This window comes from Hypanus sabinus, chromosome 26 (assembly GCF_030144855.1).
Source record: "Hypanus sabinus isolate sHypSab1 chromosome 26, sHypSab1.hap1, whole genome shotgun sequence".
Lineage (NCBI taxonomy): Eukaryota > Metazoa > Chordata > Chondrichthyes > Myliobatiformes > Dasyatidae > Hypanus > Hypanus sabinus.
The window spans coordinates 33,901,774-33,918,358 of record NC_082731.1 but is presented as its reverse complement, the minus strand read 5'-3'; positions in this window follow the sequence as shown (position 1 = coordinate 33,918,358).

Genomic DNA, 16,585 nt, shown 5'->3' with positions numbered 1-16,585 from the left:
CTGCTGTGGACACTTTCTGGAGGTCCGAGATCCGTATGCTCCACAACCGCTGGACTAAGTGTGTAAATGTAGGAGGGGACTATGTTGAAAAATAAATGTGCTAGGTTTTCTAAAACTGACTCCTTCTACCTTGGGCCACGAGCTTACCAATCACCCCTCGCATACATACCTTGATAATAAATGTATTTTGAACTCCTTTGAACTTTGAACAATAACAACATTTGAAAGACACGAAATGCTGGAGGAACTCAGCAGGCCAGGTAGCATCTATAAGAATGAGTAACCAGTCTTCGTTTTGGGCTGAGACCCTTCACCAGGACCTGAAGGGTCTCGTCCCGAAACGTCGACTGTTTACTCTTTTCCGTAGATGCTGCCTGGCCCGCTGAGTTCCTACGGCATTTTGTGTGTGCTGCTTTGGGTTCCCAGCATCTGCAGATTTTCTTGTGGTTGTGAACACTCGAAAGCCAATTGGTAAAGGTATAGGAAAGGTTTAGTTGCAGGGTTTCCCAACCTGAGGTCCACAGACACCCCCCCCCCCCCACAGTCCATGGCATAAAAAAGATTCAGGGACCAATGGTTACCAGGAATGCGGGCAAATGCGACCAGCTTGGATGCACCTCTGTGATGCATGACTCTATGACTATGTTCTGCAGGGTTTCTGGTGGGGGGAAGAGTGGGCATCACAGACACGAGGGGGTCATAGAGCAGACCGAACTGGGAGGAGGATAATTTTAGTAATTCAGCAGCCTAATAAACTATGTTTGCAAAACAGCCCCGCAAGATTCAATAATACCTAGAAACCAGATTGGGTCACTCTGACGGATGTGTCTTTTTCTCTCCCTGTCGCAGGCTGTTATAAATAATTGATGGCCAAAATGAAGTAGAAAGTGGGCAATAAATTCTGTTTGTTATAATGCAATAATGAGCAAATTTGCATTCTTTTCTGCCTGCGCTAATGGGCGGGCTCGCTCCTGCCGCGGCTGGGCTGTTGGGGAAAGAGGGGGGCAGCCCACGAGTGGAGTGCTGCGCGCAAGATGGATAGCGATAATGACTGTTTGCACGAGGCTGGGCAAATATAAAGCTGTTGACAAATTTGCAGGCAATGAAATGGCCAGCCAAGGGACCCATTAGCTAGCTCTTCAGGACTTCTCTTAAATATCACTTGCAATATTACTCATAAATCTTCAATCCCCAGAGCTCACTTAACTACCAGTTTTAATCAAGCGGTTGACACAGGGAGAAAAATCATTTTCTCCCCGAGTGCAAATTAATTTGTGAGCTTTTCCCTCTGCTGTAACATAATCATTTACTCCATTCCGCTCTCCTCGTCCTCCCCCAGAGGACGACATCTGCCCTTCCGCGAGGGGCAGTCAGATCGCCGAGCAGCGCATGTCTTCCGGGAGAAGCTTGCTGGAGACGTGGAAGGAGAAAAGCTGAGGAAAACTCCACAGACTTGCTCCCCCTCCCCCCCCACCACCCCGGTGCAGAGTGTCCCTGCGGTGGAAGATTGGACCGTCTCGGCTTTGAGTTAGTTGAGGAACGTGGCCCAATCAACTGTTTGTTGGCGGAGCGGATTCGAATGGATGGGGAGCACAGACAGAAATGGTTTAGAGCAGGATTCCCCCACCTTTTTTATGCCCTTGACCCCCTATGATTAAAGAAGTGTCCATGGACACCAGGTTGGGAACTGCTGGTTTGGAGAGAGATGGGACTAGCTTCGGGCCAGTTGGGGAAAAGACCTTCTTCCACACTGCGACTATGACTGAAGGAGCACCACACAGTTGAGGGCTCCACTGGAAGGATGTAGCTCAGCTGGAGAGGACACTTCTAACATTTAAGAAAACCTTTGACAGGTGCATGGATGAGAGGTGTATGGAGGGATATGGTCCAGGTGCCGGTCAGTGGGACTAGGCAAGAAAATGGTTCGGCACAGCCAAGAAGGGCCAAAAGGCCTGTTTCTGTGCTGTAATGTTCTGTGGTTCTATGGACACAGAGGAGATCCACCAGGATGTTGCCTGGATTGGGGCATTTCATTCATAGCTCGGTTAGACTGGAGGGTCTGAATGACATCGCACTCGGGCTGCAGGAGGAACACCTCATATTCCATCTGGCCAGCCTCCAACTTGATGGCGTGAACGTTGACTCCTCCCTCCTCCCCCTTCTCTTCTTTTCATTACCTATTCTGGTTCCCCTCCTACCCTTTCTCTTTTCCGCACCTGCCCCTGGTGTCCTTTCTCTTGTCTCTCGGGATCCACTGCCCTTTCCTGTCAGGCTCTCTCTTTTTCAGCTCTTCCACCTATCACCTCTCCTGCTTCTCACTTCATCCGCCCCTTTCCCCAACCACCCAACTTCTTCCTCACCTGGTCTCACCTGTCACCTGGCAGCTTGTACTCCCCTCCTCCTCCTCCTTCTCCTCCTCCTCCTTCTCTTCCTCTTCTCCTCCTCTTCTCCTCCTCCTCCTCCTCCTCCTCCTTCTCCTCCTCCTCCTTCTCTTCCTCTTCTCCTCTTCCTCCTCCTCCTTCTCCTCCTCCTCCTTCTCTTCCTCTTCTCCTCCTCCTCCTCATCCTCCTCCTCCTCCTTCTCCTCCTCCTCCTCCCCTACCCTTCTTATTCTGGCTGCTCAGTTGGTTTCAGTAGGTCAGTGGTACACATCCTGAAATTCTTTTTCTTTGCAAACCTCCCCGAAAACAGAGGAGCGATGGGAAATAATAAAGTTGTGGTGGAGTTAGTGGGTGGAGGTGTTGATCAGGCTGACTGCTTGGGGAAAGGGACTGTTTTATTTTTACTCTGGTGGTCCTGGCATAAATGCTAGGTAGCTTCCTCTCTGATGGGAATGGGACAAAGAGTCCATGGGGGTGTGTGGGAAACTTGTCCTTTTCCAACAACTTTCTGTATATATATTGGGTAGGCTGGTGCCAGTGATTCTTCGGACAGATCTGACTACCCGTTGTATAGCCTCATGCACTTACTGTACCAAGCAGTGAGACAGCTTGTTAGGACACCGTCTGCTGTGTATCTGTAGGATGGTGTGGAGGGCAAAGGACGTGGCGAGGCGCAGAAGAGTCACGGTTATCCACTGCAGCCAAGGTAGACCCCAATTTTGACGCCCAGTCGTACCCCCGGACTCAGATTTCTGAGGTCGAGAGAGTGGAACTGCCCCGGAGCAATGGCTTTTCCACTTTAAAAACCCTCCCGCGTGGTGTTCCTGTCGTCACCGAGCAGGGCGGGCAGCCAGCAGGTGAGATGGCGCAGATCAAACGAGCCTCTCCCGCCGGGACTGGGCCAGACTTCCCGACCGTGCGCTCATCCAGGCGAGCGGAGCGTGTCTCGTTGCAGTCTTCACTGGTGGAATGCCTCGTGGTTTCCATAGGTGACCAACTGACCGCAGGATACCAGGTCCTGACCTGCGCTTGCGGACACGTGTTGATGTGGTCAGTCCAGTTGGGTTTCTGGTCAATGGGGACCCACTGGCTATCAACGGTAGGAGTGGTGATCTAATTCTATCGCTGGTAGAAGTGGTAATCCACTGGCTATTGACATTAAGAGTGGTAATCCATGAATATCATGAGCAGTTGACGTGACTCTTTCTTAGAAACTAGAACTCAGAACAGTACAACACAGCATAAAGCCTTTCAAACCACGATCTGAGAGATAATTCAAATTAAACTAAACCTGGGGAGAATCTATTGACCGCAAAGAAGACGATCAAAGCCTCCAGTGGGATCTGGACCAACTGGAAAAATGGGCTGAAAAAGAGCAGACGGCAGCTGACACAGGCAAATGTGAGGTGTTGTACTTTGGACGGGCAAATCGGGGTAGGACCTACACAGTGAATGGTGGGGCTCCGAAGAGTGTGTGATCTGGGAATACAGATTGATAATTCCTTGAACGTGGTGTCACACGTAGATAGGGTCGTAAAGAGAGCTTTTAGCACACCGGACTTCATAACTCAAAGTATTAAGTACAGGGGTTACGTTGAGGTTGTGTAAGGCATCGGTGAGGCCTAATTTGGAGTATTGTGTGCAGTTCTGGTCACCTACTTACAGGAAAGATATCGATAAGTTTGAAAGAGTATAGGGAAAATTTACAAGGATGTTGTCAGTACTTGAGGATGTGAATATAGGGAAAGATTTCTTAGAAACATAGAAAATAGGTGCAGGAGTAGGCCATTTGGCCCTTCGAGCCTGCACCGCCATTCAGTATGATCATGGCTGATCATCCAACTCAGAACCCTGTACCTGCTTTCTCTCCATACCCCCTGATCCCTTTAGCCACAAGGGCCATATCTAACTTCCTCTTAAATATAGCCAATGAACCGGCCTCAACTGTTTCCTGTGGCAGAGAATTCCACAGATTCACCACTCTCTGTGTGAAGAAGTTTTTCCTCATCTTGGTCCCAAAAGGCTTCCCCTTTATCCTTAAACTGTGATCCCTCGTTCTGGACTCCCCCAACATCAGAAACAATCTTCCTGCATCTAGCCTGTCCAATCCCTTTAGAATTTTATACATTTCAATAAGATCCCCCATCAATCTTCTAAATTCCAGCGAGTATAAGCCTAGTCGATCCAGTCTTTCTTCATATGAAAGTCCTGCCATCCCAGGAATCAATCTGGTGAACCTTCTCTGTACTCCCTCTATGGCAAGAATGTCTTTCCTCAGATTAGGAGACCAAAACCGCACACAATACTCCAGCTGTGGTCTCACCAGGACCACAGGTTAGGATTGAATAGGTTAGGACTATATTCCCTAGAGAGTAGGAGAATGTGGGAATATTTGATAGAGGTATACAAAATTATGAGGGGTAGAGATAGGTAAACTCAAGCAGACTTTTTCCCACTGAGGTTGGGGTAGGATTACAACCAAGGGTCAGAGGTTAAAGGTTGAAAGGTGAAAAGTTTTAGGGGAGCCTGAGGGGGAACTCCTTCGCTCAGAGTGTGAGTGCGGCCGAGCTGCCAGCTGAAGTGGTGGTTGCAGATATGATTGGATCACTTAATGGATATTTGGATAATTACGTGGATACGAGGGGTATGGAGGGCTTGGTGGAACGAGGATGGGACTAGACAGAATAGCAGTTTGGAATGTAGCAGATGTAGTGTAGTTCCTACACTAGCCCTTCTGTCTGCACTGTCATCAGCCCAATGGGTCGGAGTACCTGTATTTGTTCATTGTTTTCTTATCTAAAGTCGGTAACTCTTGTGCTTATCCTTCAGGTTCATTTTGACTGGCATGGATTTTCCGCATACTGCGATTATTTAAAGCAGTCTCCTGATTAGCACTTATCATGGGGGAGGGGGGTCCTCGTGTTACAAGAATGATTTGTCTCATACAATAAATAATCTCTTGCTTCTGTCTCTACGTTGGGTCTGTCGTTCCTCCGCACCTGGGTCCAGTCGTCCGTCAGCGCTCGCTATGACATGCACATTATCCGCGTCCCTCCATTCACTGTATACCCCTGGGCCTCTTAAGCCCACTGTAGGATCCACTTCCACATTCCCCATTCCAGGCGCCTTCCACGCAGTGTGAAAAAAACGTGCCTTAAATATTTCCAGTCAGAAAATGGTCAATGCCTGGCAGTTGACTGGTACAATGATTTCCCCTTATCAGGCCAAGCCAAAATGCCAGATCTAAATGAACAAAACCAGATACACAGTGATCTGTCAACTGCTTACAACATGCAACAGTACAGCACAGCACAGACCCTTCAGCCCATCATGTCTGTGCTGACCGCAATGCGAGTAAACTCATCCTATCTGCCTGCACATGATCCATACCTTTCCGTTCATGAGCCTCCCCAAGAGTCTCTGTCAAATCCCAAAGGAATGGTCAGACTGGATCTGTGCTAACTCAATTGTCACTCAAGAAGGTCAAAGTTCAAAGTAAATTTATTATCAAAGTACACATACCTGTGATTCATTTTCTTGTGGGCAGACTCAATAAATTTATAGAATAATAACCATAACAGAATCAATGAAAGATTCACAACTTGGTCGTTCGACCAGAGTGTAGAAGACAACAAACTGTGCAAATACAAGAAGAATAAATCAATCAATCAATCAATCAATCAATAAATAAATAGATAGATAGCTAAACAAATAAACAGATAAATGAATGAATGGGTGGATGAATGAATGAATAAATAAGCAAGCAAGTGATAAGTATCAAGAACATGGGATGAAGAGTCCTTGAAAGTGAGTCCATTGGTTGTGAAAATGTTTCAGTGACGGGGAAAGTGAAGTTGAGTGAAGTTATCCCCTTCGGTTCAAGAGGCTGATGGTTGAGGGGTAGTAACTGTTCTTGAACCTGGTGATGTGGGTCCTGAGGCTCCTGTACCTTCTCCCTGATGGCAGCAGTGAGAAGAGAGCATGGCCTGGATGGTGGGGTCCCTGATAATAGATGCTGTTTTCCAGTGACAATGTTGCTCGTAGATGTGCTCAGTGGCCCTTTGAAGGATTTTCCATTCAAGGGAATGGGTGCTTCCATAAATGAGCAAGCTAACTTTCACCCGAACATTTTCCACATTTGCCACGGAATTATATTTGCTATTTGTTTCAGTTTACACCTTCCTTCTTAAAAAAACCTCCAAGAGGACCTCGACCTTGTCGTAGGCTTGCGTGCCTCAGTGACCTGGAGAGCTACGCTGGCTGGAGTCAGGGCTTTGTGCTTTGGCTCTTGATAGGGTCACCAATGCTCAACAGGTCAAAGGGTAGAGGTCAGACTAAGAGTGGTCCACCGGTCCTCCAGGTTCGGGGGTTCAGCTCAGGGCTAACAACCCTGACCGGTCAACTGTTACTGAAACAGCAGCGAATCTACAGCTGAGTGTGACGGTATTCCTGAGTCTCCACCCGGGTCTTGCATGGCTGACTGTAGTGAAAACTGAGAGGAAGCTGCTGACGTGATGAAGGAAGCTGTGAACATCGCCAGAGATGAAGGACCTTCATTGATCTCCTAAGCCAGCGGTGTAGCAGGCAGTAAGTAAGTTCTTAAAAGGTGTAAAACCAAAGTTTGAGTATTCTTGTCCTGGGTGAAAGAGGAACAGGCTGCCCCTTGCCTTTGTTAAAGGGAGGACGTGGGGTGGGGCAGTGACTTGGGACATTGGGCAGCAACAGACATTGCCCCGTCCAACAATGGACACAGATGTTTACTGAATTCTTACCGAAGTATTACAGACGAGGCCTGCCGTAAGTAGTACAGCCGCCTGCCTGCAGATGGATCGTGTTTCCGTCTGACGTTCAGCGAGGGGGAGAAAACGTTCACTTTGGCAGCAACTTGCTGTCCGATTCACAGGGGTCACCCGTATGCCACAGCCGACAACAAGGCGATCAGACGAGGGCAGGAAGATAGGTGCAGAGGAAAGCTGGGAACATCTCACTGGCTTTAAGGATTATGTCAGTGTCTCACAGGCATCAGCATTCAAGGTATTCAGGGAGTCTGTAAGGGGGTTCCTGGCCGTGTTGCAGGAGTTCCTGGGGAGTGTGCGAGTATTGACAGGAGGTTTCTGGGAGTGTGTCAGTGTTTACACGGGGTCTGGTGTCAGAGATTATAAGGAATCTCTGAGTCTGTATGTATGCATGTATGCGTGTGTTTGCGTGTGCATGTGCGCACGCATGCGTGCGCGTGTGTGTGTGTTCTCTCACCCTATCCCCCCCACCCCGGGGCACTGCCCACTCAAAAGTCTTTCTTCATGACTGAAGCATTCCATCCTTGGCAAAATCCTGCCAAGATTGCAACTGTCAGGGAATTCTGAGTGTGTGTTTGAATTAACAAGAGACTCCTAGAGTGCGTCAGTGTTTACAAGGTTCTCTGTGAGTGTGTCAGGATTTATACGGGGTCCTGGGGTCAGAGTTTGCAAGGTTCTTTGGGAGAGTTTGGGAGAGTTGGGAGAGTCAGAATTTTCAGGGCTTCCTGCGAAGCGTGTCATTACTTGCAGGGGTCTTGGGGAATGTGTTAAAATTTATAGAAGGACTCTGAAAATGGGTCAGTTTTTGCAGGGGTCCCGAGGAGTGTGTCAGTATTTATGTGGGGATGCTGGGTGTGCGTCAGTAATTCACAAAGGATGTCTGAGAATGTGTCAGTACCTGCAGGGGTCCTGGGGAGTGCGTCAGTATTCTCAGGTGGTCTCGGGGAGTGTGTTGGCAATGACTGGGCCATGTGTTAGCATCTGTCAGAGGGGACCCCAAGAGTGTGTCACATTTACAGAGGTGAGCGCGTTGGAGGGGAGGTTATCTCTGGAATCTGTTGACGTTTCTGGGACTGCTCACTATTGGCCGGAGTTGAACCCAGGACCTCTCGCTCCGAAGCCTGGTGTGGATGCCACGCAGACAGGGAGATATGCGTCACTATTTAAAAGGAATCTCTGGTTGTGTGTCCATATTTTCAGGGGTTTTCCAACTGGAGTGCATCAAGAGGCCTGTGGATCTGCGCTAAGGTTTACAGTAAGAGTTCGGGTGTGTGTCCTTATGTACAAAAGGTTCAAAAGGTCCAATTTAATGTCAGCGAAACGTATACAATATACATCCTGAAATTCTTTTTCTTCATAAACATCCACGAAAACAGGAGAGTGCCCCAAAGAATGAACAACAGATAAAAGTAAAAACTCCAAAGTCCCCCCCCCCAGCTCCCCTCCCTCCTGCGCGCAAGCGGCAGCGAGAAGCAATCGCAGGGTGGCGTGGAGACTCTCTGTACTTACGGTGGGTGCTCGTCAGTAGTGATGGGATCCCCGGGAGGGCGACTGGAATTACAGCGATGCTCCCGGAAGGTTTTGGAACTGTCTGCGGAAACGTCCCGGAGTCTGTGCGGGAAATACCCCGCAGTGTGCTCTGAGAGGCTGAAAATGCCACCTGTTAGCGGAATGCACGCTCCGGCCACGGTGCCGGGTCGCCCTCTCCTAAGAGAAGACGAAACTGAACCCAGCGAAATGATCCGTTTTCCAAACACAAGCAAGTCCACCAATGTGCTGGAAATCCAAAGCTGCGGCGATCACTTACTGGCCGTTACCTCGCTGGTGTTTAGGGCAGCAATGAAGGTCCTCCATCTCTTCCCTCATTGTGACAGTGACTTCCTCTCGGTTTCCACAACTCTCCGTCGTCCCGTTACCAGGTGGAGACGCAGGAGTACCGTCGCACTCAGATGCAGGAGGAATCTTCGTTGCTCTTTCCCTAACGGATTTGTTTGACCAGTCAGGGTCAAACCTGAGCTAAACCCCCGAACCTGGAGGACCGGTGGACTGCTCTTAGCCTGGCCTCTACCCTTTGACCTGTCTGGAATGAGTGACCCCACCAAGAGCCTGACTCCAGCCGACGTAGCTCTCCGGGTGACTGAGGCAAGCAAGCCTCCAAACCCTACGGCAAGGTTGTGGTCCTCTTGGAGAGGAAGGTCAAAGGAAACACACACAAGGTGCTGGAGGGACTCAGCAGGTCTGGAGGTATCTATGGAAGTGAATAGATAGTCAATGTTTAGGCCAATTCGCATCACCAGGACTGAGAAGGAAGGGGGAAGATGCCAGAATAAAAAGGTGGGGGGGAGAGAAGGAGGATAGCTGGGAGGTGATAGGTGAAGCCAGGTGGGCAGGAAAGGTAAAGGGCTGGAGAGGAAGGAATCTGATTGGAGAGGAGAGTGGACCATGGGAGAAAGGGAAGGAGGAGGGGACCTGGAGGGAAGTGATAGGCAGGGGAGAAGAGGTAGAAAGTCAGATTGGGCAATGGGGGGTGCGGGGGAGAAATTTGTTTACTGGATGGATATTAATGTCATCAAGTTGGAGACTGCCCGGACGGTATACAAGGTATTGCTCCTCCACCTTAATCTTGGCACAACAGCGGGCCGACATGCTGGAACAGGAATAGGAATCAGAACTAAAAATGTTTGGCCACGGGGAAGCTGAACGCTGTTCAGACAACAGGTGTCTGAATTGGCACGTGGTGTGGGGTTTGGCGGGGGGAGGGGGATTAAATGCAGGAATGGGGTGGGGGACGTGGGATGCTTCAGTGGGTCTACTCCTCTGCCAGGGTCTCCCGATCAACCAACTGGGTCCAAACCACAAGGAAACCCAGGGTAACATGCACAAAATGCTGGAGGAAGTCAGCAGGTCAGGCAGCATCTTCAGAGAGGAATAAATCATTGACATCTTGGGCCGAGACCCTTCCTGATGAAGTCCTGATGTGTTCTAAAGGAGGTTCTCAGTCCGAAATGCAAATTGAGTATTCCTTTCCGTAGATGCTGCCTGACCTGCTGAGTTCCTCCAGCATTGTGTGTGTGTTAGACTGGGTCTGAATCTGCCCCACTGGTGGCCCCAAGAGTGCCCAGATCTGCGGGGGAGGGCAAACCAGAAGAGGTTGTCAGCGGCAGTAGCCTCACGGGGAGGTGGCCGTGACCACAGTCCTCCAGAGGCTCGGGGCACTGAGATGAAGAGGGACAGGACAGCAAGTCACAACCCGTCACACTGCCGGGAAGCAGTCTCGTGGTGTTCCCAGGCTGTCCTTCCAGGTATGAGTGATACGTTGCATTCAATCGATTCGCTGCCCAACTGGGCTGAACATGTGCGACCTGTCACAGTGTGTGTCCCAGGCACTGCGGAGAGACAACAGGCACGTGGGGGGGGGCTGCAGGTGGCGCCATGCTGTGACACCTGTCGCAGTTGTGGGCCAGGTTCGTTGTTTCTATCAAGTTCGCAGGAATTGTGTTTTTGGGGCAAAGAGGGGTGCTGGGGTCAGGCCAGAATCCAGACCGGAGCACCCCATAAGTCAAAGGCCAGTCTGGTCCGTGGGTGGACGTTGGGCCAGCGATCCCCAGTGGTCAGTGACTGAGGTCAGTAGGACCCACGGACAAGGGCTGGTGACCATCCACCACACCCCCCCCCCCCACATTTCTCCCCAAGTTGCCATTCCCGGGATCAGAGGACGTGTGTGCAGGTGACCCTCTCGGGCAATGCATCAGGGAGTCTGAAGCTCACATCTGGAGTTTGGGGTCCCGGCGCTGGCGAGTCGCCCGCAAATTTCTACAGACGTATCAAGGAGAGCGTTCTGATTGGCTGCATCACCGTCCGGTATTGGGGGCTGGTGGGGGTGGGAGCTACTGCACAGGATCAAAACCAGCTGCAGAGAGTTAGTCAGCCCCATCTTGGGCACCAGTCTTCATGGGATCCAGGACACCTTCAAGGAGCGATGACTCAAAAAGGCAACATCCGTCATTAAGGGCCTCCATCACGCAAGTCATGTTCTCACTGTTACCGTCAGGAAGGAGGTACAGAAACCTGAAGGCACACACTCAGTGATTCAGGAACAGCTTCTTCCCCTCTGCCATCGGATTTCTGAATGGACATTGAACCTATAAACACCACCTCTCTACTTTTTTATTTTTATTTTTGCGCTACTTATTTAACTATTTAATAATGATATATTTACTATAATTTACTATTTTTCTCTTATTATGTATTGCATTGTACCGCTGCCATGAAGATAAAAAAAATTTCACCGCATGTGCCGGTAATATTAAACCTGATTCTGTCCTCGGGCTGAGGATCAAAGGTCAAAGGTCAAAGGCCAAAGTCAAGGCCTGATGGCTGAGGCCTGGGTCTGTGAGTCCTCTGGAGGTCCGGTGACGGCCTGCCCTGGGTTTGGAGGCTTGTCTGGGTGTGTGTGTGAGTGAGAAGGAGGAATAGGGGCTTGTTGCCATTCTGCTGAACACTGTGGGCAACGCCACATTGGCACCAGAATGTGTGATGACTCTGGCGGACAGCGCCCAGCACGTCCTTGGGTTACGTTGACCGTCAGTGCAAATGAAGCATTTCACTCTGTGTGCATTCGATAAGTCAGTGGATCTGAACCTGAAGGGAGGTGCCAGGAGGCACAGGGGGACTGGAGACACAAGGGGATGCCAGGCACAGAGTGGGCGGGGGGGGGGGGGGGGGGGGGCGGACACTACTGATTCCGGGAGATGCCACCCCGGTGGCACTGGTTCCTGCAGTGCCCAATACTGGCACTGGAGCTCCCTCTAGTGTCCAGCCACAGAATGAACCCACGGAGTCTCCTCTAGGCAGGAACCTGGAGGCTGTTATGATGCACTTGTCCTACCACAAGGCTGCTGGCCTCATTCCCTGCCTCGTTCCCATGCCCTCTTCACTTCAGGCATTGTCTGAATCTCTTTCGGAAGGCACCTCCCATGCAGGTAGTGAAGTTAGATCAACCTGGGCTCTTTCCCCCAGTTACTACCCCCTCCCCAATTTCCACTCCATCAACCAGGGCTCTTCCCCCCACTCACCATCTCTCCTCCTTTCCCCACTCCATCAACCTGGGCTCTGCCCCCATCCATGATCTGCTTCCCCAACCAACATCCCTCCCTCATTCCCCACTCCATCAGCTTGGACTCCTCCCCCAGCTACGATCTCCTCCGCCAACCACCATTTCTCACTCCATCAACCTTGGCGCTTCTAACCTACATGCCATCCCCTCCCCCAAGGCCACTCGTGCCCGTCTGACCGGCGTGAAGTTAAAACTAATCAAAATATGTGTTTGTTGGGGAAGGGGCTATTGAACTAGGGCAGGTGGGTGGCTCTTCAAATGGTGCAAAAATTTTGTGGGGCTGAGTGGCTTCCTCCCACCTCAGAGTGTGTCATCCTCCAAGACCTGAACTGTTTTTTGAGGTGATCTGATCTGTCAGTGCCTCTGGTGATATGGACGTGATTCCTGAGGAACATCTGTATCCAGAGTTTGCTCCAAGTCCACCAGAGGGTGGAGATGCTACAAGAATCACCAGTGCCTCTGGGAGAAGGAAATGGGAAAAATATTCCCTTTCTGGAATGTATTCCAGTTATCTTCATTTGAATTTTGGGTTTTAGTAACCCCCCCCCCCATCAAAATCTCAACATCTCAGAGGATCTGTCCTGGGCCCAAGGTGTTGATCTATTTACAAAGAAGACACGCCAGCAGCTCTATCACGCTCGGAGTTGGAGGAGATTTGGTGTCATCAAAGTCTCTAGCAAATTTTTACAGGTGTACCGTAGAGAGCATTCTGACTGGCTTCATCACACTGTCTGGCACGGAGAGACCTCCACAGAGGATCAGAAAAGGCCGCAGTCTTGTAAACTCAGCCTGCTCCATCATGGCCACTAGCCCTCCCGCCATCGAGGATGTCTTCAAAAAGTGATGCCTCAAAAAGGCACATCCGCCGTTAAGGATGTTCATCACCCAGGACATGCCCTCTTCTCATTACTACCAGCAGGAAGGAGGTACAGAAGCCCAAAGGCACACACTCAACGACTCAGAAACAGCCTCTTCCCCCGCGGCCATCTGATTTCTGAATGGACATTGAACCCGCGAACACTACCACCTTTTAAGTCCCTTTCTTGCTCTGTTTATTTATCTTTTTTGAGATATAATGTTATAATAATTTATAGTATATTGTGTATTGCACTGCACTGCCTTCCTAAATCAAAAAAATTCGCAACATATATCAGTGATAATGAACCCAATTCTGATTCTGATTTGTTTTCCAAAGGGACTGGCAGCGAGGGCCAGTGCTATAGATGCCACAGTGTGTACAGTATATGTTTCCCTCATCACATCCATAGATGCCCTCCAGCCCTTATGTTGAAGACCACCATTACCACCATCTGGGACATGCCCTCTTCTCATGACTAACATCAGAGAGGAAGAACAGGAGCATGAAGATACACACCCAATGATTCAAGGGCAACTTTACAGCCCTGTCAATTGGAGTTCAGATCCCTCTGCTGTCTATAAGGAGTTTGCACATTCTCTCCGAGATCGTGTGGGTTTCCTCCAGGTGCTCAGGTTTCCTCCCACAGTCCAAAGATATATGGATTAGTAAGCTGTGGGCATGCTATGTTGGCACTGGAAGAGTGTCAACACTTGTGGGCTGCCTCCCGCACATCTTGCGTTGGCCCTTGACGCAAGCAACGTCTTTCGCTGTGTGTTTCAGTGTGCATGTGACGAGTAAAGCTTTAAAGTTTTTCAGCTTCTTGCCCTCTGCCATCAGGTTCAGGAATGGTCGATGAACACATCAGCACTTTTTAAAATGTTCATCATTTATGATAATTTTATAACTTTACTCTCACTGTTGCTGCAAAACGACAAATTTCACTCAGATAAGCCAGCAATAATACGAAGGGTGATTGATAAGTTCGTGGCCTAAGGTAGAAGGAGTCAATTTTAGAAAGCCTAGCATATTTATTTTTCAACATAGTCCCCTCCTACATTTACACACTTAGTCCAGCGGTCGTGGAGCATGCGGATCTTGGACCTCCAGAAAATGTCCACAGATGGGTGATTGATAAGATCGTGGCCCAAGGTAGAAGGAGATGAGTTGTACAGCTCTCGTTACATGCACATGCAGTTCAACTCTTTGAGTGATTATGCAGAAACTTTGAAGTTAATAACTCATCGGGGTGATTGATAAGTTTGTGGCCTAAAGTAGAAGGAGGTGAGATATTAACTTCAAACTTTCTGCATAATCACTCAAAGAGTTGAACTGCATGTGCATGTAACGAGAGCTGTATAACTCATCTCCTTCTACCTTAGGCCATGAACTTATCAATCACCCTTCATAAATCAGATCTTAATTCTGATTCCGAAGCAGAGGGGTTTTTCCGTAACCATGATTGTTCTTGGCAAATTTTTCTATAGAAGTGGTTAGCCATTGCCTTCTACTGGGAGGTGTCTTTACAAGATGGGTGACCCCCACCCCCGCCCCCCCCCCAGCCGTTATCAATCCTCTTCAAAGATTGTCTGCCTGGCGTCAGCAGTCGCAGAACCAGGACTTGTGATCTGCACCAGCTGCTCGTACGACCATCCACCACCCGCTCCCATGGCTTCACGTGACCGTGATCAGGGGGGCTAAGCAGGTGCCACACTTTGCCCAAGGGTGACCTGCAGGCCAGCGGAGGGGAGGAGCGCCTTACACCTCCTTTGGTAGAGATACCTCTCCACCCCTGATGGAAGTACGCGGGACACTGTGTCTCGAACAGGAAGAGGCTTCATGACCTCCGGGTGACTCTGAGCCTTCACTTTGAACCCTCCCACCACAAGACCATAAGACACTGGAGCAGAATTAAGCTCTTTGGCCCATCGAGTCTGCTCCGCCATTCCATCATGGCTGATTTATTATCCCTCTCAACCCCATTCTCCTGTCTTCACCCCGTAACCTTTGATTCTTACTAATCAAGAACCTGTCAACCTCCAACTTCAATATACCCAATAACTTGGCCTCCTCAACCATCTTGACAATGGATTCCAGATTCTCCACCCTCTGGCTAAAGAAATTCCTCCTCATCTGCGCTCTGAAGAGACACCCATCTATTCTGAGGCTGTGTCCTCTGGTCCTGTAGGAAACAACTTCTCCACATCCGGCACTTTTTTTTAAAGAATATTTGATCATTTTCAATGAGAAATAGCCCCATTCTTCTAAACTCTAGCAAGTACAGGCCCAGAGCTACCAAATGCTCCTCATACATTAACCCTTTCATTCCTGGGTTCACGGTAATACCCAGCGCTTTGTGCACGGCAAGCTCCTGTTTACCAGATGTGCTTGGGAGAGTCCAGGGCAGCTCCTCGCCTCCCCCTGGTCTCTGTCTCCCACCGGGCAAGCGGACATGTCCCGCCCAGGGACAAAATGGCTCCTGGCGCGGAAGTGGAGGGGTGGGGTGCGAGGTGGTCGAGGCCGAGGGATTTGGCACTGAGGTCGCCACGTTAAACAGCCCACCAGCGGAAGGCCCGCAGCCTAAGCCCGGAGCAGCAGTGAGCAGAAGTAGGGAAAACTGGATAAAGGGAGCCAGCAACCCCTGGGAAATTAGACAGCTTCTCTCAGCAGAGAAGCCGTTTCAAATGCCTCACACGAGGCTAGCAATCTCAGGACAAATCTAATTAAGGTTACGGCGTGTTAGATGGGGAGTTTACTTCTGCCAGATGTTCCCCCCAGGAGAGAAGGGGTGGGGGTCTTTGCCTGTAATCTCACAAATCTTTTTTTTAAACCCTGTTCATCAGCAGAGGAGGGGAGGGGGGGGAGAGAGGCCATGGCAGGCAGCTCCGATTAAAAATCACTCATTTGAGGAAGAGAAAATTGCCTGCCGCTAATTCAGCAGTGGCCAGGCTGCTTGAGTGGCACCTGTCAGCCCGTGATTAATGGGCCCACGTTCCCATCTCTCGCGCCTTCTGCCAGCCCCAGCCTAGGTCATCGATCACCAGCATCACTGGCCCTGACAGGTGCAGAGGACCTCGCGCGCCAGGCTGGGGCAGATGACAGGAGGCTGGTGATGGGGGTGGGGGGTGGGGGGGGGGGGAGACACTCACCTCAGCCAAATTGCTCTTGTTGGGACACCAGCATCACCGGGGTGTGAGGAACCAGCCTCCCAATATACACTGTGTGCGTACACCGATTCGGTTTAACAATTGTTAAGGACCTGTTGGGGGGCGGGGAGGGCAGGGTGAAAACTGCACAGAATATCCAAATTTATCTCTTCGGCTCTTGTTCATTTTTGGTTAGTGGGTGGGGGAGCTTCAAGGATCCAGTGAGAGAAATAAATGGCACAGATCTGAAATGGATATGTTAGCTATTTATTCAAAAATGAACAGTAAAAC